This window comes from Ranitomeya imitator, chromosome 7, assembly GCF_032444005.1.
Source record: "Ranitomeya imitator isolate aRanImi1 chromosome 7, aRanImi1.pri, whole genome shotgun sequence".
NCBI lineage: Eukaryota > Metazoa > Chordata > Amphibia > Anura > Dendrobatidae > Ranitomeya > Ranitomeya imitator.
Genome location: NC_091288.1, coordinates 204,445,914 through 204,472,839, shown reverse-complemented (window position 1 = coordinate 204,472,839; position 26,926 = coordinate 204,445,914). Strand labels below are relative to the sequence as shown.

Here is a 26,926-nt window from a genome sequence, read left to right as displayed (position 1 = left end):
TGGTCCTTCAGACCAGCTCCTGGGGGCCTAACCCCTTTTATCTTGGATCTCTTGACCCTCATATTCACTTTTGCCCCACAATCAGCTGCGGACCCTCATATTACCTCCTGCCTCACAATCAGCTGCGGACCCTCATATTACCTCCTGCCCCACAATCAGCTGTAGACCCTCATATTACCTCCTGCCCCACAATCAGCTGTAGACCCTCATATTACCTCCTGCCCCACAATCAGCTGTAGACCCTCATATTACCTCCTGCCCCACAATCAGCTGTGGACCCTCATATTACCTCCTGCCCCACAATCAGCTGTAGACCCTCATATTACCTCCTGCCCCACAATCAGCTGTGGACCCTCATATTACCTCCTGCCTCACAATCAGCTGCGGGCCCTCATATTACCTCCTGCCTCACAGTCAGCTGCGGACCCTCATATTACCTACTGCCTCACAATCAGCTGTGGACCCTCATATTACCTCCTGCCTCACAATCAGCTGCGGACCCTCATATTACCTCCTGCCTCACAATCAGCTGCGGACCCTCATATTACCTACTGCCTCAGAATCCGCTGCGGATCCTCATATTACCTCCTGCCCCACAATCAGCTGCGGACCCTCATATTACCTACTGCCTCACAATCCGCTGCGGATCCTCATATTACCTCCTGCCCCACAATCAGCTACGGACCCTCATATTACCTCCTGCCTCACAATCAGCTGTGGACCCTCATATTACCTCCTGCCCCACAATCAGCTGTGGACCCTGATATTACCTCCTGCCTCACAATCAGCTGCGGATCCTCATATTACCTCCTGCCCCACAATCAGCTGTAGACCCTCATATTACATCCTGCCTCACAATCAGCAGTGGACCCTCATATTACCTCCTGCCTCACAATCAGCTATGGACCCTCATATTCGCTCCTGCCCCATCTTCATCTGTGGACCCTCATATTCGCTCCTGCCCCATATTCATCTGTAGACCCTCATATTCGCTCACTTCTGCCCCATATTCATCTGTGGACCCTCATATTCCCTTGTCCCCATCTTCATCTGTGGACCCTCATATTCGCTCACTTCTGCCCCATATTCAGCTATAGACCCTCATTTTCGCTCCTGCCCCATAATCAGCTGTAGACCCTCATATTCCCTTGTCCCCATATTCAGCTATAGACCCTCATTTTCGCTCCTGCCCCATAATCAGCTGTAGACCCTCATATTCCCTTGTCCCCATATTCAGCTATAGACCCTCATTTTCGCTCCTGCCCCATAATCAGCTGTAGACCCTCATATTCCCTTGTCCCCATATTCAGCTATAGACCCTCATTTTCGCTCCTGCCCCATAATCAGCTGTAGACCCTCATATTCGCTCACTTCTGCCCCATATTCATCTGTAGACCCTTATATTCCCTTGTCCCCATCTTCATCTGTGGACCCTCATATTCGCTCACTTCTGCCCCATATTCAGCTATAGACCCTCATTTTCGCTCCTGCCCCATAATCAGCTGTAGACCCTCATATTCCCTTGTCCCCATATTCAGCTATAGACCCTCATTTTCGCTCCTGCCCCACAATCAGCTGTGACTCTCAGATTAGTTCTTGCCCCACATACAGCTGTGGACCCCGTATTCAGCTGTGGACCCCCGTATTAGCTCCTGCCTCCTTTCCTTGCACTGTGGTCCCTCAGGCCCGATCCCTGGGGGTCCCAGTGTGATCCCCATGCCTACGAGCCCACATCTGGTGTCCTGTAGGACCACTCGCTCTGCCATACAAGTTGGGTTTAGTCATGGTTAGTCGGCCTGCGCTAATTACCACCCGCGTTATTATTATCCTCATTATCATCTTTATTTGTAGAAAACATTACAGCAATCTAATGGCAATACTGTTTACGACGGCGTTAAAATGGAAATATGGTGCCTGGGGCTGGCAGCTGCCAGCTTCACTCCTGGCCCAAAAAAAAAGAAATAAAAAATATGGAAAAAAAAAAATCCTCCTATTGTTTCATAGCGGAGCCTGCGTCCGGGATAATTGTCTGATAATTGTGAAATCGGAGAAGACTTTGGAATATTGCATCTAGCTGAGATGTCCAGAGCCGCTGCCGCCTGTCCGTCATCCCCCCCTCCCCGGAATAATGCGTTCCCGGAAGAAAGAAAACTTCATCGTATCATTGGGAAAAATCAATGTCTTCCATTCCAAACCTCTTAGCGTTTCCCAGAAATCAGTGACCTTTCTCTTCCCGGCCATGGAAACTACGGGGTTAATGGCTCCTAGGAGGGGTAGATGTTTCTTCTCCGCCATAACCAGATGTAGCCCCGAGCTGCGGAATATGTTGGCCCTATATAAATAAAATTATTATTATAATCCCCCATAATGTAATACATTGTATGAGAATGTCCATTATATACTAGGTAACTCCCCTATATATACCGGTAGGGGGCAATGTTTGATTTTACCCACCAAATTTAGTGGGTTCTTTCCCCCCTAAATCCAACCCGCGATCGAAATTCTGCATCTAATAATATTTTTCTTTTCACATGGAAATTTTTTTGATCTTCCTGCGGTCACCACCAGAGGGAGCTCAGGAGCTTACTGCGTACAGTTTTATTATTGAGTTCAATGTATGCAGTAAGCTCCCCCTAGTGGTGACTGCAGGTAGCAAGAATTTTATCATTTCAGCGCTTGGTCTGCGCAGGAGATTCGGAACTTTGTATCGGAAAACCTTCAAAAGCGATAAAGATAGTATTTATAGTATGGGGTTAGAAAGATGTACGTCATCCAGAAAGAAAAAGAATCCGGCGGAGACCGATATTCCATATTATTCAGCGCTCATAGGGGTAAAACTCCTGGGAAATCATTACAGATTGCTGAGCTGAACGTTGTCTTCCACGTCTCTGAAAGCCTTGGGCTACCAGGGGGCATTCGAGCCTGGTATAAAGAATTGCACGATCACCGCCTGGTATTTCTGGGGCTTTCCTTCCAGTATACCGTATCTGGGCACTTTTAGATTTCTTCCGTAAATTCTAGAAAAAAAACTAAAAAAAAGTTTACTATTATGGACCAGAAAGAAATTACTGACCTCGCGGGCCGAGCAAACTGCAGTTATGGCTCCTCTCAGTCATAAAAACCGCCATGTTGCATCAATAATGTTGACCGCGGGGCAGGTTTTAGGTGGCAAACTGGTCCATTGCTCAATCCACACAGACCGTTTTACTGGTGTACGGTGAATTAAGTTCAGAACTATATGGCAGTATTATTAAAAGTAGGATTTATTTATTTATTTATTTAGGATTTCAAGTCTGTATATTTATTGAGCACTATATGGCGGCATTATGTGTTCTACATATGACAGTATTATCGAGACTGTATCGTGAATACGTGAACTGTATATAGCAGTCTTATTTTGGCACTATGTGGTGCTATTATTTGGGTTATTTAGTGGAATTATGTGGGCTGCGTATGGAAGTATTATATTGATACTATATGGTGGTATTATACGGGCTCTTTTTGACAGTCTCAACATGATACTGTATGGGGATTATGTGGGTATTATTTTGGCACTATATGGTAATATGTTAGTGATATATGGCAATATTGTGCTGGTACTATATGGCGGTATTATATGCCCGTATTATCATGGCACTATATGGCGGTTTTATGTGGGCTTATATATCGCAGTGCTATCTTAGCACCAAGCTTGCATTATTTAATGGTATTATTTGTAAACTTAGTAGGGAACCATATGGCAGTACTATGAAAAGTAGTATTTTAATACTGTGTTTCAGTTGAGCACTGTGTGGCAGTATTATCTAGGTTATAGGCGACAGTTTTATCTTGGCACTGTATGGCGATGGGGTGTACCGACATAACAGTATTATTTTGGCACTATATGGTGTATTTTCTGTCAGTATTATCCTGGAACTATATAACGGTATTAGACAATTTATTTCAGTATTATTTTGATACAATATGATTGTATTATGTTGGCTGTATATGGCTGTATGATCTTGGCACTATATGGGGGTATTATATAGGTTGTAAAAAGCAGTATGAATATTAGTACTATAAAGTGGTATTATGTGTTCTGTACTGTATATGGCAATATTATCCTGCAACTATACAGTAGTATTATGTGGCCTGTATGCGGTAATATTATCATGACTTGGCACTTCATGGTGCTATATGGCTGTATTATCGTAGCACCATATGGTGGCATTATGTGGCCTTATATAAAAAGTATTATTTTGACACTGTGGTATTATGTGGGCTGTATATGACAGTATTATCTTAGCACTATATGGTGGTATTATGTGGGCTATAAGAGGTAGTATTATCTTTAGTTAGAGTGGAAAGCTGCTATATTGAGAGTCTTTTAATCTGGAGGACCCAGTACCTGTGTCCATTGCATGGACATTCTAATGAATGGTGTAATTCCTCTTTTCTCCTGCGGGGGAGCTGCAGATAAAGCAAACACTTACTGCTCGGCTCCACGGCAGATCAATAGTGATCATTCTAATATAAAGGCAGCGTCCAAGGCTAGAAACACCCTAAATGCATCAGAATCCGAGCAGAACATATTCTCTTTAATCTTTAGGATGATCTGTGCGTTATACGCACAATTTGATCACCTAAATAATAAATATTTCCATTTTCAAAATTTCTTCTACTTTTCCAAATCAAATGTTATGCGCTGAATCGATCAATAAGGGGATATCGATCGATGGAATAATAATTAATTTCGTTGCTTAGTCACAATATGAGAGAGCGAGGAGAATGGAAATGCAGCGTTGCGGATTTTTATAAAACTGTATTCACGGCGAACCCTAAGAATTGCAGATGTTCGTTTTCCAAAGCTATAATTGAAAGTGCATTCTTTTTTTTATCCCATAGGTTAAACATTTTATGACGATTATTTTGCTAATATATCTTTATCATGGTTGGGGCTTTGTTTTCCTTATACAGAGCACCAAATCCTCTGCATAGATATGGATTTAAAAGATAACATGTTGACTACCTGCAGCCACCACCAGAGGGAGCTCACCGCGCATTGTGAATACACTGAGCATAGTATGCAGTGAGCTCCTCAGCGCCCTCTAGTGGCACACTTAGTGTAGCATTTTGGATCTGAAAATGGTGATATAAAATGGATTGCACGATTGTTTAACTTTGAGCTGATATTTAAGACGTTAGAACTTAGAGTCCATTTTAAGCTGACTTTCATTGCAAACATTAATTTGTTAATTTTACATATAAATTACAGCTTTATAATGTGGCCATCGTGGTCACCTAAACCCCCTCTCCAGCGAAGAAGTGTAAAACAACACTTGCATATTTGCGTCATTCTCGTTAAATACTTCCTCCCTCTCAAATGAAAAGACTACAATGGTGGAAATGAGGATAGTGACAGCTGGGGAAGAAGCAAGAACTGCTTAATTGTCCTTAAAAAATGACATTTCTTACAAAATTATTTTATTTATTGCTTTTATTGTTTTCAGTGTTTGCAGTACAAAAATAATACACACAGTGATGTCACAGTGCAGGGATAATACACACAGTGATGTCACAGTACAGAGATAATAAACACAGTGATGTCACAGTACAGGGATAATACACACAGTGATGTCACAGTGCAGAGATAATAAACACAGTGATGTCACAGTACAGAGATAATAAACACAGTGATGTCACAGTACAGGGATAATACACACAGTGATGTCACAGTGCAGAGATAATACACAGTGATGTCACAGTGCAGGGATAATGCACACAGCGATGTCACAGTACAGGGATAATGCACACAGTGATGTCACAGTACAGGGATAATACACACAGTGATGTCACAGTACAGAGATAATACACAGTGATGTCACAATACAAAGATAATACACACAGTGATGTCACAGTGCAGGGATAATACACACAGTGATGTCACAGTGCAGGGATAATACACACAGTGATGTCACAGTGCAGAGATAATACACAGTGATGTCACAGTGCAGGGATAATGCACACAGCGATGTCACAGTACAGGGATAATGCACACAGTGATGTCACAGTACAGGGATAATACACACAGTGATGTCACAGTGCAGGGATAATACACACAGTGATGTCACAGTGCAGAGATAATACACACAGTGATGTCACAGTACAGGGATAATGCACACAGTGATGTCACAGTACTGGGATAATGCATACAGTGATGTCACAGTACAGAGATAATGCACACAGTGATGTCACAGTACAGGGATAATACACACAGTGATGTCACAGTACAGGGATAATGCACACAGCGATGTCACAGTACAGGGATAATACACACAGTGATGTCACAGTACAGGGATAATACACACAGTGATGTCACAATACAGGGATAATACACACAGTGATGTCACAGTACAGAGTTAATGCACACAGTGATGTCACAGTACAGGGATAATATACACAGTGATGTCACAGTACAGGGATAATACACACAGTGATGTCACAGTACAGGGATAATACACACAGTGATGTCACAGTAGAGGGATAATACACACAGTGAGGTCACAGTACAGGGATAATACACACAGTGATGTCACAGTACAGGGATAATACACAGTGATGTCACAGTACAGGGATAATACACACAGTGATGTCACAGTACAGGGATAATACACACAGTGATGTCACAGTACAGGGGTAATACACACAGTGATGTCACAGTACAGGGATAATACATACAGTGATGTCACAGTACAGGGATAATACACAAAGTGATGTCACAGTACAAGGATAATACACACAGTGATGTCACAGTACAGAGATAATACACACAGTGATGTCACAGTACAGAGATAATACACACAGTGATGTCACAGTACAGGGATAATGCACACAGTGATGTCACAGTACAGGGATAATAAATACAGTGATGTCACAGTACAGGGATAATGCACACAGTGATGTCACAGTACAGGGATAATGTACACAGTGATGTCACAGTACAGGGATAATAAATACAGTGATGTCACAGTACAGGGATAATACACACAGTGATGTCACAGTACAGGGACAATACACACTGTGATGTCACAGTACAGGGATAACACACACAGTGATGTCACAGTAGAGGGATAATACACACAGCGATGTCACAGTACAGAGATAATACACACCGTGATGTCACAGTACAGGGATAATACACACAGCGATGTCACAGTACAGAGATAATACACACCGTGATGTCACAGTACAGGGATAATACACACAGTGATGTCACAGTAGAGGGATAATACATACAGTGATGTCACAGTAGAGGGATAATACATACAGTGATGTCACAGTACAGGGATAATAAACACAGCGATATCACAGTACAGGGATAATGCACACAGTGATGTCACAGTACAGGGATAATACACACAGTGATGTCACAGTACAGGGATAATACACACAGCGATGTCCCAGTACAGGGATAATACACACAGTGATGTCACAGTACAGGGATAATACACACAGTGATGTCACAGTACAGGGATAACACACACAGCGATGTCACAGTACAGGGATAATACACACAGCGATGTCACAGTACAGGGATAATACACACAGCGATATCACAGTACAGGGATAATACACACAGCGATATCACAGTACAGGGATAATACACACAGTGATGTCATAGTACAGGGATAATACACACAGTGATGTCACAGTACAGGGATAATGCACACAGTGATGTCACAGTACAGGGATAATACACACAGCGATGTCACAGTACAGGGATAATACACACAGCGATGTCACAGTACAGGGATAATACACACAGCGATGTCACAGTACAGGGATAATACACACAGCGATGTCACAGTACAGGGATAATGCACACAGTGATGTCACAGTACAGGGATAATACATACAGTAATGTCACAGTACAGGGATAATGCACACAGCGATGTCCCAGTGTTTGAATAATGCATATTGAGGATGTTGTATGTTTTTCAGCAGCAGCTAAACAGCTGATACATTGTAACAAACTGTCAGCAGTGCTTTGACTAGGTTATGCCATGTTTTTGGCTCAGAATGTCAACAAGAATATTTTCATTCATTGACTGCAAAGAATATAAAACTTGAAAGGCAGTAAAGCTAAAAGCATATTAATATGTATCAGAAGGTGTGTCTGGGCGGTGACTGCCCTGTGCACGGTGTGATATGTCACATACACTGGAGAATACATTATGTGTATTATATATATATATATATATATATATATGTATATACAGGTCCTTCTCAAAAAATTAGCATATAGTGTTAAATTTCATTATTTACCATAATGTAATGATTACAATTAAACTTTCATATATTATAGATTCATTATCCACCAACTGAAATTTGTCAGGTCTTTTATTGTTTTAATACTGATGATTTTGGCATACAACTCCTGATAACCCAAAAAACCTGTCTCAATAAATTAGCATATTTCACCCATCCAATCAAATAAAAGTGTTTTTTAATAACAAACAAAAAAACCAACAAATAATAATGTTCAGTTATGCACTCAATACTTGGTCGGGAATCCTTTGGCAGAAATGACTGCTTCAATGCGGCGTGGCATGGAGGCAATCAGCCTGTGACACTGCTGAGATGTTATGGAGGCCCAGGATGCTTCAATAGTGGCCTTAAGCTCATCCAGAGTGTTGGGTCTTGCGTCTCGCAACTTTCTCTTCACAATATCCCACAGATTCTCTATGGGGTTCAGGTCAGGAGAGTTGGCAGGCCAATTGAGCACAGTAATACCATGGTCAGTAAACCATTTACCAGTGGTTTTGGCACTGTGAGCAGGTGCCAGGTCGTGCTGAAAAATGAAATCTTCATCTCCATAAAGCATTTCAGCCGATGGAAGCATGAAGTGCTCCAAAATCTCCTGATAGCTAGCTGCATTCACCCTGCCCTTGATGAAACACAGTGGACCAACACCAGCAGCTGACATGGCACCCCACACCATCACTGACTGTGGGTACTTGACACTGGACTTCAGGCATTTTGGCATTTCCTTCTCCCCAGTCTTCCTCCAGACTCTGGCACCTTGATTTCCGAATGACATGCAAAATTTGCTTTCATCAGAAAAAAGTACTTGGGACCACTTAGCAACAGTCCAGTGCTGCTTCTCTGTAGCCCAGGTCAGGCGCCTCTGCCGCTGTTTATGGTTCAAAAGTGGCTTTACCTGGGGAATGCGGCACCTGTAGCCCATTTCCTGCACACGCCTGTGCACGGTGGCTCTGGATGTTTCCACACCAGACTCAGTCCACTGCTTCCTCAGGTTCCCCAAGGTCTGGAATCGGTCCTTCTCCACAATCTTCCTCAGGGTCCGGTCTCCTCTTCTCGTTGTACAGCGTTTTCTGCCACATTGTTTCCTTCCAACAGACTTACCATTGAGGTGCCTTGATACAGCACTCTGGGAACAGCCTATTTGTTGAGAAATTTCTTTCTGGGTCTTACCCTCTTGCTTGATGGTGTCAATGATGGCCTTCTTGACATCTGTCAGGTCGCTAGTCTTACCCATGATGGGGGTTTTGAGTAATGAACCAGGCAGGGAGTTTATAAAAGCCTCAGGTATCTTTTGCATGTGTTTAGAGTTAATTAGTTGATTCAGAAGATTAGGGTAATAGGTCGTTTAGAGAACCTTTTCTTGATATGCTAATTTATTGAGACAGGTTTTTTGGGTTATCAGGAGTTGTATGCCAAAATCATCAGTATTAAAACAATAAAAGACCTGACAAATTTCAGTTGGTGGATAATGAATCTATAATATATGAAAGTTTAATTGTAATCATTACATTATGGTAAATAATGAAATTTAACACTATATGCTAATTTTTTGAGAAGGACCTGTATATATATATACCCGGATCACATACACAGGAGAATACATTATGTGTTATATATATATATATATACCCGGATCACATACACAGGAGAATACATTGTGTGTTATATATATATATGTGTATTATATATATATATATACCCGGATCACATACACAGGAGAATACATTGTGTTTTATATATATATATATGTGTATTATATATATATATATACCCGGATCACATACACAGGAGAATACATTGTGTGTTATATATATATATGTATATATATCCAGATCACATACACAGGAGTATACATTATGTGTATTATATATATATATATATGTATATATATATATATACCCGGATCACATACACAGGAGAATACATTATGTGTTATATATATATATATATATACCCGGATCACATACACAGGAGAATACATTGTGTGTTATATATATATATATATATACCCGGATCACATACACAGGAGAATACATTATGTGTTATATATATATATATATATATATATATATATACAGTGGGGCAAAAAAGTATTTAGTCAGTCAGCAATAGTGCAAGTTCCACCACTTAAAAAGATGAGAGGCGTCTGTAATTTACATCATAGGTAGGCCTCAACTATGGGAGACAAACTGAGAAAAAAAAATTCAGAAAATCACATTGTCTGTTTTTTTAACATTTTATTTGCATATTATGGTGGAAAATAAGTATTTGGTCAGAAACAAAATTTCATCTCAATACTTTGTAATATATCCTTTGTTGGCAATGACAGAGGTCAAACATTTTCTGTAAGTCTTCACAAGGTTGCCACACACTGTTGTTGGTATGTTGGCCCATTCCTCCATGCAGATCTCCTCTAGAGCAGTGATGTTTTTGGCTTTTCGCTTGGCAACACGGACTTTCAACTCCCTCCAAAGGTTTTCTATAGGGTTGAGATCTAGAGACTGGCTAGGCCACTCCAGGACCTTGAAATGCTTCTTACGAAGCCACTCCTTCGTTGCCCTGGCGGTGTGCTTTGGATCATTGTCATGTTGAAAGACCCAGCCACGTTTCATCTTCAATGCCCTTGCTGATGGAAGGAGGTTTGCACTCAAAATCTCACGATACATGGCCCCATTCATTCTTTCATGTACCCGGATCAGTCGTCCTGGCCCCTTTGCAGAGAAACAGCCCCAAAGCATGATGTTTCCACCACCATGCTTTACAGTAGGTATGGTGTTTGATGGATGCAACTCAGTATTCCTTTTCCTCCAAACACGACAAGTTGTGTTTCTACCAAACAGTTCCAGTTTGGTTTCATCAGACCATAGGACATTCTCCCAAAACTCCTCTGGATCATCCAAATGCTCTCTAGCAAACTTCAGACGGGCCCGGACATGTACTGGCTTAAGCAGTGGGACACGTCTGGCACTGCAGGATCTGAGTCCATGGTGGTGTAGTGTGTTACTTATGGTAGGCCTTGTTACATTGGTCCCAGCTCTCTGCAGTTCATTCACTAGGTCCCCCCGCGTGGTTCTGGGATTTTTGCTCACCGTTCTTGTGATCATTCTGACCCCACGGGGTGGGATTTTGCGTGGAGCCCCAGATCGAGGGAGATTATCAGTGGTCTTGTATGTCTTCCATTTTCTAATTATTGCTCCCACTGTTGATTTCTTCACTCCAAGCTGGTTGGCTATTGCAGATTCAGTCTTCCCAGCCTGGTGCAGGGCTACAATTTTGTTTCTGGTGTCCTTTGACAGCTCTTTGGTCTTCACCATAGTGGAGCTTGGAGTCAGACTGTTTGAGGGTGTGCACAGGTGTCTTTTTATACTGATAACAAGTTTAAACAGGTGCCATTACTACAGGTAATGAGTGGAGGAAAGAGGAGACTCTTAAAGAAGAAGTTACAGGTCTGTGAGAGCCAGAAATCTTGATTGTTTGTTTCTGACCAAATACTTATTTTCCACCATAATATGCAAAAAAAATTATAAAAAAACAGACAATGTGATTTTCTGGATTTTTTTTTCTCAGTTTGTCTCCCATAGTTGAGGTCTACCTATGATGTAAATTACAGACGCCTCTCATCTTTTTAAGTGGTGGAACTTGCACTATTGCTGACTGACTAAATACTTTTTTGCCCCACTGTATACCCGGATCACATACACAGGAGAATACATTGTGTGTTATATATATATATGTGTATTATATATATATATATATACCCGGATCACATACACAGGAGAATACATTGTGTGTTATATATATATATGTGTATTATATATATATATATACCCGGATCACATACACAGGAGAATACATTGTGTGTTATATATATATATATATACCCGGATCACATACATTTCATGACATTCACAAAGGTGAAGATGACCAAGGATCTGTGAAGGGGAGAGGAGAATTCTTATTTCTGGTGAATTCCTTCCTTGGTCCCGGTGATGTGATGCCCTTAATGGTGGCAGCGGTGGGATCGCTCGCCTCCTCCGGTAATTACATTTCTAAATATAATTCTGTCACCGAGAGTCTCTCCGTTATCACAGGTGATTGCGACGCCACGTCTGCATCTCGCAATGACAATTTGGAAGGGATGTGATTCACAGAATAAACATTTAGGCAGCCACTGTCATCACTTATGGTACAGCGAGAAGTCAGGCAAAAGGGTGGTGAGGAATTAGGAAAAAGGGTAAAAAAAAAAAAGGGTCAACTTTTTTTTTTCCCCAGAGACAGCGCCACTCTTTATCCATAGACTGTGTTTGGAATTGCCGATCAGCCCTATTAATTAAAATGGGCATGAGTTGCAATACCAGACACGACCTACGGACTCAAGTGGCGCTGCTTCTGGAGGGAAAAAAAAACTAATTAAAAAATTACTTTAAAAGTGTAGCCTTAAAGGGTAGTTCCTATAAGTTATGGCATATCATTAGGGTCCCGTCCAGTAATTTGGATAGCAAGGGGTTGGCAAAAGTCAATGTGCTGCCTCTTCGTATTAATGATTGGTGGGAGTCCAAGAGCCCGTTAAAGGGGCGGTTCAGTCCTGTCTAAATAAAACTTAAAGGGGACCACCATGCTAGAAGGAGTAGTGCCAAAAAAAAAAAAACATTATTTCAGAACAATCGTAAAATGTATTATTTGCTATGATGTGCAACTTATAATACTGTCCCTCCTCAACCCACATGCTCTTCTTTTATGGACACCTGGCCGTGGGCTTGTGATCGCTACCTCATGATGAAGCCCAATTAAAAGACTTGAATGAGAAATCACGACTCTGTAGAAAAGACTAATATAACATCGTTAAAAATGACAGTGGGTCTGAGTCACAATACTAAATATATGTGGTTCCTTGGTCAGGGAATAAATATTTTTAATCAGTACAGAACAAGGTTTTTTTTAGCTTTTTTATTCATTATTTTTGTTATTGAAAGTTAAATGGTTTGACTCTCACTGCTTTATTAGGTTGTATGGATATCATAAAGAGGGACAACTCCAACTCAAGCCTATCCTCCTGGAGCCGAAGTGGAGAGTAGCTCTGTTGACCTGAAGTTTTCTGTGGGCATACCTTTCCTAGCAATACTATTTGACACTATGCCTTATTGGGGCATATACACATGATAGAAGGGCATGTCCTCCTTGAGCCCACCCTTGAGGAGCCTGAGTAGTGAGCAACTCCAAGTTGCCCCTGAACATAACTTTCCTTAGTATATCAACTGGTCAGCTGGAGTTTCTGAAGCCACATCCTCACTCATTAGCCCAGACTACTTTATTTAAAACAGGGGCTATCACATTATGCTCTATTGGTTTGTTTGATATCGTAGAAGGGCGTTCTCTACTTGAGCCCATCTTGGAGGAGCCAGAGTGAAGGGTGGCTCTAGTTGCCCAAAATTGACCATGAATACAACTTTCCCTGATATACCAGCTATAGACATCATAGAGGGGAGTGTCCTACTTGAGCCCACCCTGGAGGAGCCGGAGTGAAGGGTGGATCTAGATCTTGTGGTCTGAAGATGCTAATGAATACAACTTCACGGATTATACCAGCTATAGACATCATAGAAAGGAGTGTCCTACTTGAGCCCACCCTGGAGGAGCCGAAGTGGAGGGTGGATCTAGATCTTGTGGTCTGAAGATGTTCATGAATACAACTTCACGGATTATGCCAGCTATAGACATCATAGAGAGCAGTGTCCTACTTGAGCCCACCCTGGAGGGGCCAGAGTGAAGGATAGCGCTGTTACTTGTGGTCTGAAGATGCTCATGAATAAAACTTCATGGATTATACCAGCTACAGACATCATAGAAAGAAAGGAGTGTCCTACTTGAGCCTTGAGGAGCTGGAGTGCAGGGTGACTCTAGCTCGTGTGGTCTTAAGATGCTCATGAACCCACCCTGGAGGAGCCGGAGTGAAGGGTAGCGCTAGCACTAATGGTCTTAAGATGCTCATGAACACAACTTTCCCTGATATGCCAGCTAAACACCTGGGGTTTCGTAAGCCACATCAGTATCAATTAGTCCGGCCAACAAAAAGGGACTCTCACTATGCCCTACCGTGGCGTACGGACTTCACAGAGAGTAGTCCCCTACTTGAGTCCACCTTCAAAGAGCCGCTCTGGAGAGCATCTCAAGCTCTGTTGGCCTAAAATTGCCAATGAGCACAATTTTCCGGCTAGTCACCTGAGGTTTTTGAAGCAAGACGTGCATTAATTAGCCAATCTCTGGGTCTGCTTCTTTTTAAAATTGGGTGGTCTGTGGCCACTTCTTTATAGTCCATAAACATGAAGTCTTTTTTTAGATTATAGGGGACCATCCACGAGAGAATATCCATTTTAACTGGTTTGAGTGACGAGGGTCAAGATGAGTCACTGATTCTCCACCCTTGAAGAATGGACACCAAAGGTCCTAGTGGCCCGATATACAAGAAAATCCTTGGCTCTTGCTTGATAATTATGGGATATTCACATTTTCCATGTTTTGTACAACTTGGAGTAGAAGATGTGGTCTATGTTCTAATGCTTCTCAAGTCCTCGGCAGTCTCTGTTACCGGTGCGAGGACCCGAGGAGCACAACCATGGCCATGGGTGAGGTATTACTTTGGTTTATTAAAGGCATTGTCAGCTGTTTCCAAAAAGAGAAATAATAGGGCTAAAAAAACATATAAGGATGGCAGGGGCAGAATTATAGGCTCCTCTTATGGTGCCTCCCGAAATAACTTTTCTTTACTTCTATCAATGTGATTGAGCAGATAATTGTCTTACAAGTCCGAAATAAGTCTCGATTTTCTCCCGCACCCATTGTTCTGGTGCAATCAACACAACCATTAATAGGGTCTCGGCGGGATGACGGGCCAGTGATTGCCCCATGCGTCATACCGTTCTTCCCACTACAATCAGCCATGCGGCAAGCATGAGGAATCTCCTAAGACGTCCATCTCACATTACTATTTTTGATTCTTAATTTTCCACCATGTTCTTTACCCAAAACAGCACGATAGGGATGGAAAATAAGAGCTTGTACATTGCAGCCAACACGACGGTTTCGTGAGCCGCCGCATAAAAAGAAACCACCACTGCTGTAATTAGCACCGGAAGAAGTAAATTAGCTATATTTAACACAAAAAGAAACGTGTATAAAGGAACGGTTGGTGCAAAAGTGGAATTACAGGTTACACCGAATGGCTTTAATTAGCCAAAGTGCGAAGTCTAAAAAAAAAAAAAATATAGAAAATTAATAATAACCTCTCATTAGAGCTTGTGATTTCCTGCTTATATATCACTTTAATTAAAGAAAAAAAAAGTTCAGAAAGTGTTCCGTCTCTGAGAGTTGTGCAAATTTGTGTTACAAACGGAAATATTATGCTTTATGGCGCGTTCATAATTTATAGCAAAAAATGGTTTAATGACATAATCGCAAGTCAATTCAAACTAGTATTCCATTCCGAGAACATAAATCTGATAAATCTTGGTCCTTGGACAGATCTTTAAAATGCATTTTCTCTGAAATAACCAGAGCAATTGTGCAGCCAAGGCTCCGATCCACGCTGTCCATGGTTTGGGCAGCATGGATAAGATGACAGGTTCCCTTTAACAAGAAGAAATGCTTCTAAGAGTGGAAGCCATTATTCTATGAACGGAAGCCATGACACTTAAAGGGCATCTGTCAGTAGACTCGACCATCCTAAGCCGTCTATACGGGCCTGTAGGTCATAAAAAGTTGGAAAAAATGATACCTTGATACCTGAGATCCGATGTCTAGTTCCTGAGAAATCCACCTTTTTTCTTAATATTTAAATGAACTGCTAAGATCTATGGGCGGGACATAGATCTCCCTGAGAATCTTCCTCCAGGGATTATTTTATAAATGTAAGAAGGGATTACCAGTGTGAGACGTGTAGATCAGGAGAGCAGACTGTCAGTGATTACATGTATCACACGGTTTTTATTTATAATTATCTCTGGAGGCAGATTCTCGGGGAGATCTATGTCCGGCCCATAGATCTTAACATCTCATTTACATATTAAGAAAACTTTGGATTTCTCTGGAGTTAGACATCGGATCACAGATATGAATGTATCATTTTATTCAACTCTTTATGACACGCATGTCTGTATAGATGGCTTAAGAGAGTGGATCCTACGGACGGATCCTGATCCTACTGACAGCTGTCCTTTACCTATAAAGCCAATGTGCTGTGAATAGAAGCCATGACTTTGTGCCATGATGTTTTTTCACCAGTGTTTCACTCTGTCTCTTATTTTCAGTTCTCTCTGAGCTAGTGTGTGGAGACTATGATGTCTCCCTTACCCAACAGACACAGACATGAAAGATTCTTGCTGTCCTGTCTCTATATAGCACAGGTGCAAAAGGAGCGACAGCATAGAGGGCATCATACAGCAGTACTAAGCAGTGTAACTGTGAATCCAACTCTCAGATGAGATAAACACTAGAAGGCAACAGCATGGTCTGTCTGTGTCTCTGACTCTTACTTTGCTCCATAGACTTCAATAGGCTGCTGTAATGTGATCTCTCGGTGAGCTGTCAATCTTTATGCAGGGTTTGTTGATTGGAGAGTGGTCATTTAAATTTTCTCTTTTGATATATTACATGGCACAAAGACACATAATGTGATTTAGTGACACAAAATTTAATTTTGATAGTAATAATCCCTTGTAGATTGTGAGCCTTCGCGGGCAGGGTCCTCACTCCTCCTGTACCAGTTATGACATGTATTGTTTAAGATTATTGTACTTGTTTTTATTATGTATACCCCTCCTCACATGTAAAGCGCCATGGAATAAATGGCGCTATAACAATAAATAATAATAGTAATACCATAATTGCTTACACACATAAAACCTAAATCCAGAGCATGCTATGGGTTTCAGTACAAATGTGACACCCCCGTACTCTAAAATGTTTTATTTCCTCCGCTATTTGGTGACCTCATGTGATAGTCTTTGAACATGATGTCTCTAATTTTGTGTTGGATGCTTGGAAAGGCTTCTTTTTGGTTCCGCTTGTCAAATTTGGAGGCATCAAATGAATGAAATCTGTGACATCTGCGCACGAAACTTGTTTAAAGGTCATTCATATTTTCAGCAAGATATTAAAATGAATCAGTTGTACTTCTGTCCCAGATTTTCCATAAAAGCTCATTATTAACCTCTAAGCCATAGTATCAGAGGCTGAGAAGAACAGACCACCGAGGTATGACATACAGTGACTTGCGAAAGTATTCCCCCCCCAGCATTTTTTGTGTTTTGCTACCTCACAACCGGGAATTTCATTTAAAGAACATGCCGACAACTGTGAACATTTGGTTTCCTTTAACAACAAATAAGACAAAATAACTGAAAATTTCAGTGTGCATAATTATTCACCCCCTAAAGTCAGTACTTTGTAGAGCCTCCATTTGCGGTAAATACAGCTACAAGTCGCTTTGGATAAGTCTATAGGAACTTTCCACGTCTTGCCACTGGGATTTTTGCCCATTCCTCAAGGCAAAACTGCTCTAGCTCCATCAAGTCAGATGGTTTTCTCTGGTGAACAGCGATTTTCAAGTCTGACCACAGATTCTTAATTGGGTTAAGGTCTGGGCTTTGACTAGGCCACTCCAAAAAACTTACACATTTCCCCTTAAATCACTCGAGTGTTGCTTTAGCAGTATGCTTTGGGTTATGTCTTGTTGGAAGGTGAACCTCCGTCACAGTCTCAAACCACTGACAGACAGAAACAGGTTTTGCTCAAGAATATCCCTGTATTTCGCATCATCTCCCCCTTGACTCGCACCATTTTCCATGTCCCTGCTGCCGAAAAATATTCCCACAGCATGATTCTGCCACCACTATGTTTCACTGTGGGGATGGTGTTCTTGGGATGATGAGCTGTGTTGGTTTGGCACCAGACATAGCATTTACCCTGGTAGCACAAAAGTTCTATTTTGGTCTCATCTGACTATAGAACCTTCCTCCATACATTTGGGGAGTGTTCCATGTCTTTTGGCAAACTCAAAATGAGACTTATAAGTTGTGTGTGGGTAAAAGCTGCCCACTCTTCCATAAAGACCACCTCCATGGAGTATGTGGTCATATGGACCGATACTCCAGTATCCCACTCCAGTGGGAACTCTGCAGCTTATTCAGAGATAACTTTGGTCCCTGTGCCGCCTCTCTGATTAATGCCTTCCGTGCCTGGGCTGATAGTTTTGGTGGGCAGCCCTCTCTTGGCAGGTGTGTTGTGGTACCATGTTTTTTATGTTTGATGGTGCTCCAGGGGATTGTCAGAAATTGGGATATTTTTTATAACCCAACCCTGACTTCTCAACAACTTTGTCCCTGACTTGTTTGGAGATCTCCTTGGTCTTCATGGTGGTGTTTGGCGATCTCCTTGGTCTTCATGGTGGTGTTTGGAGATCTCCTTGGTCTTCATAGTGGTGTTTGGAGATCTCCTTGGCCTTCATTGTGGTGTTTGGAGATCTCCTTGGTCTTCATGGTAGTGTTTAGCGATCTCCTTGGTCTTCATGTTGGTGTTTAGAGATCTCCTTGGTCTTCATGGTGGTGTTTGGAGATCTCCTTGCTCTTCATGGTGGTGTTTAGAGATATCCTTGGTCTTCATGGTAGTGTTTAGAGATCTTCTTGGTCTTCATGGTGGTGTTTAGAGATCTCCTTGGTCTTCATGGTGGTGTTTGGAGATCTCCTTGGTCTTCATAGTGGTGTTTGGAGATCTCCTTGGCCTTCATTGTGGTGTTTGGAGATCTCCTTGGTCTTCATGGTAGTGTTTAGCGATCTCCTTGGTCTTCATGTTGGTGTTTAGAGATCTCCTTGGTCTTCATGGTGGTGTTTAGAGATCTCCTTGCTCTTCATGGTGGTGTTTAGAGATATCCTTGGTCTTCATGGTAGTGTTTAGAGATCTTCTTGGTCTTCATGGTGGTGTTTGGAGATCTCCTTGCTCTTCATGGTGGTGTTTAGAGATATCCTTGGTCTTCATGGTAGTGTTTAGAGATCTTCTTGGTCTTCATGGTGGTGTTTAGAGATCTCCTTGGTCTTCATGGTGTTTGGAGATCTCCTTGGTCTTCATGATGTTGTTTGGAGATCTCCTTGGTCTTCATGGTGGTGTTTAGAGATCTCCTTGGTCTTCATGGTGGTGTTTAGAGATCTCCTAGGTCTTCATGATGGTGTTTGGAGATCTCCTTGGTCTTCATGGTGGTGTTTGGAGATCTCCTTGGTCTTCATGGTAGTGTTTGGAGATCTCCTAGGGTCTTTATGGTGGTGTTTAATTAGTGATACCTTTTGATTAATGGTGTTGTGGCCTTGCAGAAAAGTATGTATATATACTGACAGACATGTGACACTTAGACTGCACACAGGGGGACGTCCTGTCACTAAGCATGCAACTTATAATGGTAATTGCTTGTGCCAGAAATTTCTAGGGGCTTCATAGCAAAAGGGGTGAGTACATAGGTACATGCCAAATTGTAGTTATTTGATCTGGTAAATTTAATTTATGCCTGTATTTTTCTCACTTCACTAACTTAGGCTATTTAGTGCTGATGCATCACAAACAAATCGGATTACAAAAATATTTCAACACAGGTTGTAATGTAAGAAAATAGGTAAAAAGCCAAGGGGGTGAATATTTTTGCAAGCCAGTGTAGATAGATAGTTTCATATGGAATCGCTCCCATATCTAGCTATTTATCTACACTATATGGAAAAAAAGTATGTTCCCCCTCCACATTCACCTTCCATCCTACACCCATAGACATTAATATGGAGTCGGCCCCTCTGCAGATATAACGGCTCCCGCTCTTCTGGTAACGATTTCTACAAGATTTTGGAGGCGTCTGTGCAAATTTTTGTCCCTTCATCCAGAAGAGCATTAGTGAGGTCAGATACTGATGATGGGGAGAGGCCGGGCTCACAATCTCCATTATAGGGGTTGGATGGGGCTGAGATTGGGGCTCTGTGCGGCCGCTCATGTTCTTCCCCCTCCTTGTTCTTATGGACCTTGTGCACTGGGCACAGTCATGGGGAACAGAGAAGGGTCTTCCTCAAACCTGTCCCACAAAGCTAGAAGCCACAATTATCTATAATGTCTTGTGTCGAAGCATTAAGATTTCGCTTCACTAGAACTAAGAGGCCGCCCCCTGATAACAGCCCATAGCATTATCCTCCTCCACCATCTGTACAGGGGGCACAATGCAGTCAGGGGAAGGGGCGTCCTCCTGGAATCACCAAACCCAGACTCCTCCATCAGACGCAGATAGAGCAGTGTGATCTGTCACTGCACAGAACACGTCTCCTCCAGAGTCCAGTGGTGGCGGCTTTACACCACTCCATCCGACGCTCGGCATTGTGCTTGGTGATGTACGGCTGCGTGCAGCTGCTCGGCCATGAAGCTCCCGGCGGGGCGCTGATGTCAATAGCAGTGGAAGTCTGGACTCTGCAGTTATGGGGTCAGCAGATCGTTGGTGACTTTTCTGCCCCCTGGTCCTCAGCACTCGGCCCCCCGCTCTGTAACATTACGGGGGCTCCACTTCGTGATTGAGTTGCTGCAGTTCCTTCCACTTCTCAATAATATCACTCACAGGTGATGGGGGAAGATTTAGGAGGAAGAAATGTCATGGACGGACTGGTGGCTCCTATTACAGGACCGCGCTGGTATCCGTGAGCTCAGCACCACCGGCCATTCTGTCACATTGCTAAGGGCAGATGGCATGGCGGGGGGCAGAGGTTATAAACCAGGGGTAATGGGACCAGATCTTATACACTGGGGGCGAGGGAAAGGTTGTTATACAACGGATGGCAATGAGGCTGAATGATAAACTGAAGTTCAATGATTGAAAGATGTGTCGCAATACTTTTACTTACAGAATCTATCTATCTATGTATCTAGCTATCTATCTATCGATTATCTATTATCTATATATCTATTATCTATATATCTATTATCTATCTATACTATCTATCTATTATCTATCTATTATCTATCTATCTACAGTATCTATCTATTATCTATCTATCTATTATCTATCTATCTATTATCTATATATCTATTATCTATCTATCTATCTATTATCTATCTATCTATTATCTATCTATTATCTATATACAGTTAGGTCCATATATATTTGGACAGAGACATAATTTTTCTAATTTTGGTTATAGTCCTTACCACAATAAATTTTAAGCAAAACAATTCAGATGCAGTTGAAGTTCAGACATTCAGCTTTCATTTGAGGGTATCCACATTAAAATTGGATGAAGGGTTTAGGAGTTTCAGCTCCTTAACATGTGCCACCCTGGTTTTTAAAGGGGCCAAAAAGTAATTGGACAGATTCAATAATTTTAAATAAAATGTTCATTTTTAGTACTTGGTTGAAAACCCTTTGTTGGCAATGACTGCCTGAAGTCTTGAACTCATGGACATTCCCAGACGCTGTGTTTTCTCCTTTTTGAAGCTCGTCCAGGCCTTCACTGCGGTGGTTTTCAGTTGCTGTTTGTTTGTGGGCCTTTCTGTCTGAAGTTTAGTCTTTAACAAGTGAAATGCTGCTCAATTGGGTTGAGATCAGGTGACTGACTTGGCCATTCAGGAATATTCCACTTCTTTGCTTTAATAAACTCCTGGGTTGCTTTGGCTTTATGTTTTGGGTCATTGGTCGTCGTTTCATACTACAAATGGACAATCAGTTTGGCTGCATTTGGCTGGATCTGAGCACACAGTATGGCGGCTCTGAATACCTCAGAATTCATTCCGCTGCTTCTGTCCTGTGTCACATCATCAATAAACACTAGTGACCCAGTGCCACTGGCAGCCATGAATGCCCAAGCCATCACACTGCCTCCGCCGTGTTTTACAGATGATGTGGTATGCTTTGGCTCATGAGCTGTACCACGCCTTTGCCATACTTCTCTCTTTCCATCATTCTGGTAGAGGTTGATCTTGGTTCCATCTGTCCATAGAATGTTCTTCCAGAACTGTGCTGGCTTTTTTAGATGTTTTTTAGCAAAGTCCAGTCTAGCCTTTTTATTCTTGATGCTTATGAGTGGCTGCACCGTGCAGTGAACCCTCTGTATTTACTTTCATGCAGTCTTCTCTTTATGGTAGATTTGGATATTGATACGCCGACCTCCTGGAGAGTGTTGGTCACTTGGTTGGCTGTTGTGAAGGGGTTTCTCTTCATCATGGAGATTATTCTGCGATCATCCACCACTGTTGTCATCCGTGGGCGCCCAGGTCTTTTTGCATTGATGAGTTCACCAGTGCTTTCTTTCTTTCTCAGGATGAACCAAACTGTAGATTTTGCCACTCCTAATATTGTAGCAATTTCTCGGATGGGTTGTTTCTGTTTTCGCAGCTTAAGGACGGCTTGTTTCACCTGCATGGAGAGCTCCTTTGTTGGCATGTTTACTTCACAGCAAAACCTTCCAAATGCAGCACCACACCTCAAATCAACTCCAGGCCTATTATCTGCTTAATTGAGAATGACATAACGAAGGGATTGCCCACACCTGTCCATGAAATAGCCTTGGAGTCAATTGTCCAATTACTTTTGGTCCCTTTAAAAACAGGGTGGCACATGCTAAGGAGCTGAAACTCCTAAACCCTTCATCCAATTTTAATGTGGATACCCTCAAATTAAAGCTGAAAGTCTGAATTTCAACTGCATCTGAATTGTTTTGTTTAAAATTCATTGTGATAATGTCTAGAACCAAAATTAGAAAAAAAAATTTTCTGTCCAAATATATATGGACCTAACTGTATCTATCTATCTATCTATCTATCTATCTATCTATTATCTATATAATCTATTTATTATCTATCTATCTATTATCTATCTATTATCTATCTACACTATCTAGGGAGTTATGATATTAACAAATTATACTGATAAAGTCCGTGGCTTGCAGCATCATACTTTCCTGTGTCCAATTTACACAGAGATTTTAGCCAAATGAGTGATTGAAAGAATATTTGTTCCCAGCCATTGCCCTGTGTAAACTTGCCCGCCAACTGGACCAGCTGTAGTTTGATGGCATTTTTTTTTATACGAACATAAAAAGTCTACCAGGTTGTAAATAATGTTTGGAAGCAATTTGAGTAAAAGAACTGACCATCGGGAGCTTTAGGACTTTGGAGGACACAACCCCGAGGCCACCATACGTTAATGCCGAGCGTCGGCTGGATGTACCCACCTGAGGCCTCTGACACCGTAGTGTGATAAATCCTGAATTTTAAAGTCTTGATGGATAAATTTGACAGTTTTCGTAGATACCAAGAGATATTGGCTGCGGGATTGTTTAGTGCTAGCTGTAAGGTCTGGTGGCCTGGTTTTATTAAAGCTGAAGAAGAATAATCTTAAAACCATACAATGAAATTCTAGAGAATAGAGAAGGCCTAACACTGACGCCGAGTACTAAGGAAGGTTTGTTAAAACAAAGCTGTTTTCTGTTCTGCTGTGAATGAATTGTAGTCTTGACCTCAACCAGATCAAAACGTTGACCCAACGTTACTGTCTCACAGCATTAATGCTCTTAAAGCAAAGCTGTCATCTACCAGAGTAAAAGCATGGCCGTTCTTGCTGCCCTTGTCCAGCATTACATGTGTTGGGATATTGTTTACCTCATTTCCCAGTATACTTTTCTTTTAACATTATTCAATGACTTGAATACGCTAAACTTAAAGCCCACCTCTCTTTTATTCCTGTATGCCTTCTGACAGACAGGAGAGCAAGAGCAGAGAGACAAAGACCTGCCCTCACTTCCTGTAGAGCGCCAAAGACCCACCCCTACATCTCGTGAAAGTGCAAAGACCCACTCCTACTTCCTGCAGATGTTGTCGCTACTTCAGGTTGGGAGGCAAAGACCCAACCCAATATATGAATTGAGACAAAGACCTACCCCCCATTACTGTAGAGGGGCCCTCTACTTCCTGTTAGGAGACAAAGAACCGCCCCTACTCCCTGTAAAAACACAGACCCCCACACACTTCCTGTAACAAAACAAAGTCACAAACCCACTTCCTGTGGAGTAGCAAATCTTAATCCAGGCTGAGGAAGACTCACCCACCCTCCCTATTTTGCTTTTGCTTAGGGGGTTTTATGGGGGGGGGGGGGAATTGTCATGTATATTTCATATATCGATATGTTTATGTAAGTTATAAAAAAAAAAAAAAAAGGGGGGGGTTGGGCGTATACTTTCTAGGCGTTTGAGGGAGGAATGTTGGGTATCACTCTGTATATTTTATTTGTTTATTGTCACAGTGGCAGTTTGGTGGGGGGTGGGGGTTCTTGGAGTTGACGCTGATTGGTTGGGGGAAGGAATTGGAGCATAATTACAGGCAATTTAAAATGTGGTGGGGTTGGATCTGGCATTTTGGTATGGGCTCTGGACGGGGTTTTACCCTGGGAGCTGTTGGTGGTTTTTCTCTTCCCGGAACGGGATGTACGGTGCCCTCGAGCTGGTGATGTACGGCTGAGGGTAATATGGTGGTCGATGTTCTTTTGTGGGGTTTTGCCAGATCTTTTAGCTCCAAGAACCCTCCCCTCGAATTTATATATTGTTGTATTAATGTTTATGTTATTTTGTTAATAAAAGTTGGCCGCTTTGGCCAAAATATCCAAAAGAATATAATTGGTTATGTTTTTATTTAAGGAGAGGGTTGGGACGGTGGGTCAGGGTTTGGTGGTTTAGGTTTACGCACGAAGGAAAAGACCGTACTCGGCATACGCGGTCATGCATCTACAACTCTCGAAGTTAATGCGACACTTCCTGTTGTCAAAGATCGCTCCTTGGAAATCTTTTTCCTTGGAAGTGTCTCCATTTTCCTATCCAGAGCAGCTGTACCATACATGTCTGTGTGACAGATGCCACTCCTACTGTCTGTTCTTACTATCTGTTCCTATTCTCTTTATGAGTGGTTTCAGAAGAATCTGTCGCAGCGGGATGTCTCATTTATATCTTAAGAATCTGGTATTCCTTAGAGAATAAAGGAATTGTCCAATCTTGAATAAGTATTTTTTAGGCATGAATGTTTAAAAAAAAAACAAATCATGGAGGCAAAATAAATAAATAACAATAAATGGAGGCATATTCAACTTCCGTCACCCCCAAGAACCCAGCACCAGCTGCTCTGGAAGTCTGCGTGCCAATAGACTGCAGAGACCCGTGTGTCGTAAACAGTGCCTTCCCCCGTCCCACCATGCCATAATAAAAGATACCGACAAGCCTGGATGGGTTGAACAGGTCGGTAACAGTTTATTATTTGCAAAGTAGAGAAGGGCAATTACAATTCGCAACGGACTCATTACTGAAGGCCCACCGACGACCGCTGGGCCAGCAAGCCGATGAGAGGTTACGAACCTTTGCCCCCCTCTACCTACCGCTGTGACGTATATAAAAAGAACGTCAAAAAATTTTTATTTTTTATTTTTTTTAAATAATTGAAATCATTTTAACAATAAAAGCGCAGTACAATCATAAGTTTATAAGGGAGGGAGGGTGGGACAATAGCTTCCAAGGGTCAGCCGGGGAGAAAGAGGGAGACACTGGCCCCGGCACTAGAATTTAACCCCTGAGGGTGTGGCCAGACTCCCCTCTTCTCCCCGGTTGGTCCGCTGGGCGTCCCAATTATGACATCACCTGGGGGAGTAGTGGGAGGGGGGAATTGGTCACTGCACAGTTTTCCCATCTAGCTATCCCTTAAGGGCTCTACAGTCAGATGCACGTTCCTTATACAGTACCGTGCCTACCAGGACACCTAAAGCCTGTGATTGACTGCAGCGGTCAGGTGACTGGAATAGCACGCCATCAGATAAACTTCCGATGACCACTTTTCTAGTTACCAGACCTCTGCAAGCAATCACAGACTTCTGTTGACAACAGGCAGTGCAGGCATAGTTTCAATTTTCAGTTCTTGAAATATTAAGACTTTTCTTTTGTTTACAGGTCATTGCCTTGGAGACCGACCACAGCTCCTAGACAGCAGAACATGTACAGTGCTTACAAACTCTTTTCTGTTGAGCTTGTAAGCACTGTTTTGAAAATTTGGATCTCTGGAGCGCGCTGTTACCTCTTAATCCCAGCCAGCTTCAGAGCAGTGTTTACAAGCTAGACAGCATCGGTGGTCGGTCACCTAGGCAACGAGTTGTAAACAAAAGAAAAGTGTTAATATCTCAAGAAGGGCTGCAAATTTTAATAAGCAATAAATTGCTAAGTGCTTGTTTTAACAAGTCTTATCTGAAAATATCCATTTACGAAAATGAAAATAGCCCTTTAAGGTGTATGACAATAATAATAAAGTGAATTTGCTCTTGCCAGATCCTTTCTCGGAGATAAGCAGCACAATGCCTGTATATGCCAACCGCTTATCTTTGTTTTTAACAGAAATAAGCTGATTACTCAAACTATTATTCAGTCAACAGCTATGTAATGTTTACATCCACCCTTAAAGGAGCGCACGTAAAACTCCACGGGTCAAATATGGACAGATGAGCAAATAAAAAGGCACAACTGAAGCATATAATAGGCTCGGGTACGATGTCAGTACACAATAAGAGCATCTGTTCTGTATATTATCGTTA

The 26,926-nt window shown here is 42.0% G+C and overlaps 1 protein-coding gene across 1 annotated transcript in view; it reads left to right on the top strand.

Annotated features, from left to right (window-relative positions):
• SBK1 (SH3 domain binding kinase 1) overlaps window positions 1-26,926 on the top strand; it is an 84,463-nt gene that overhangs the window by 12,958 nt on the left and 44,579 nt on the right. The gene's annotated exons all lie outside the window — the stretch shown is intronic.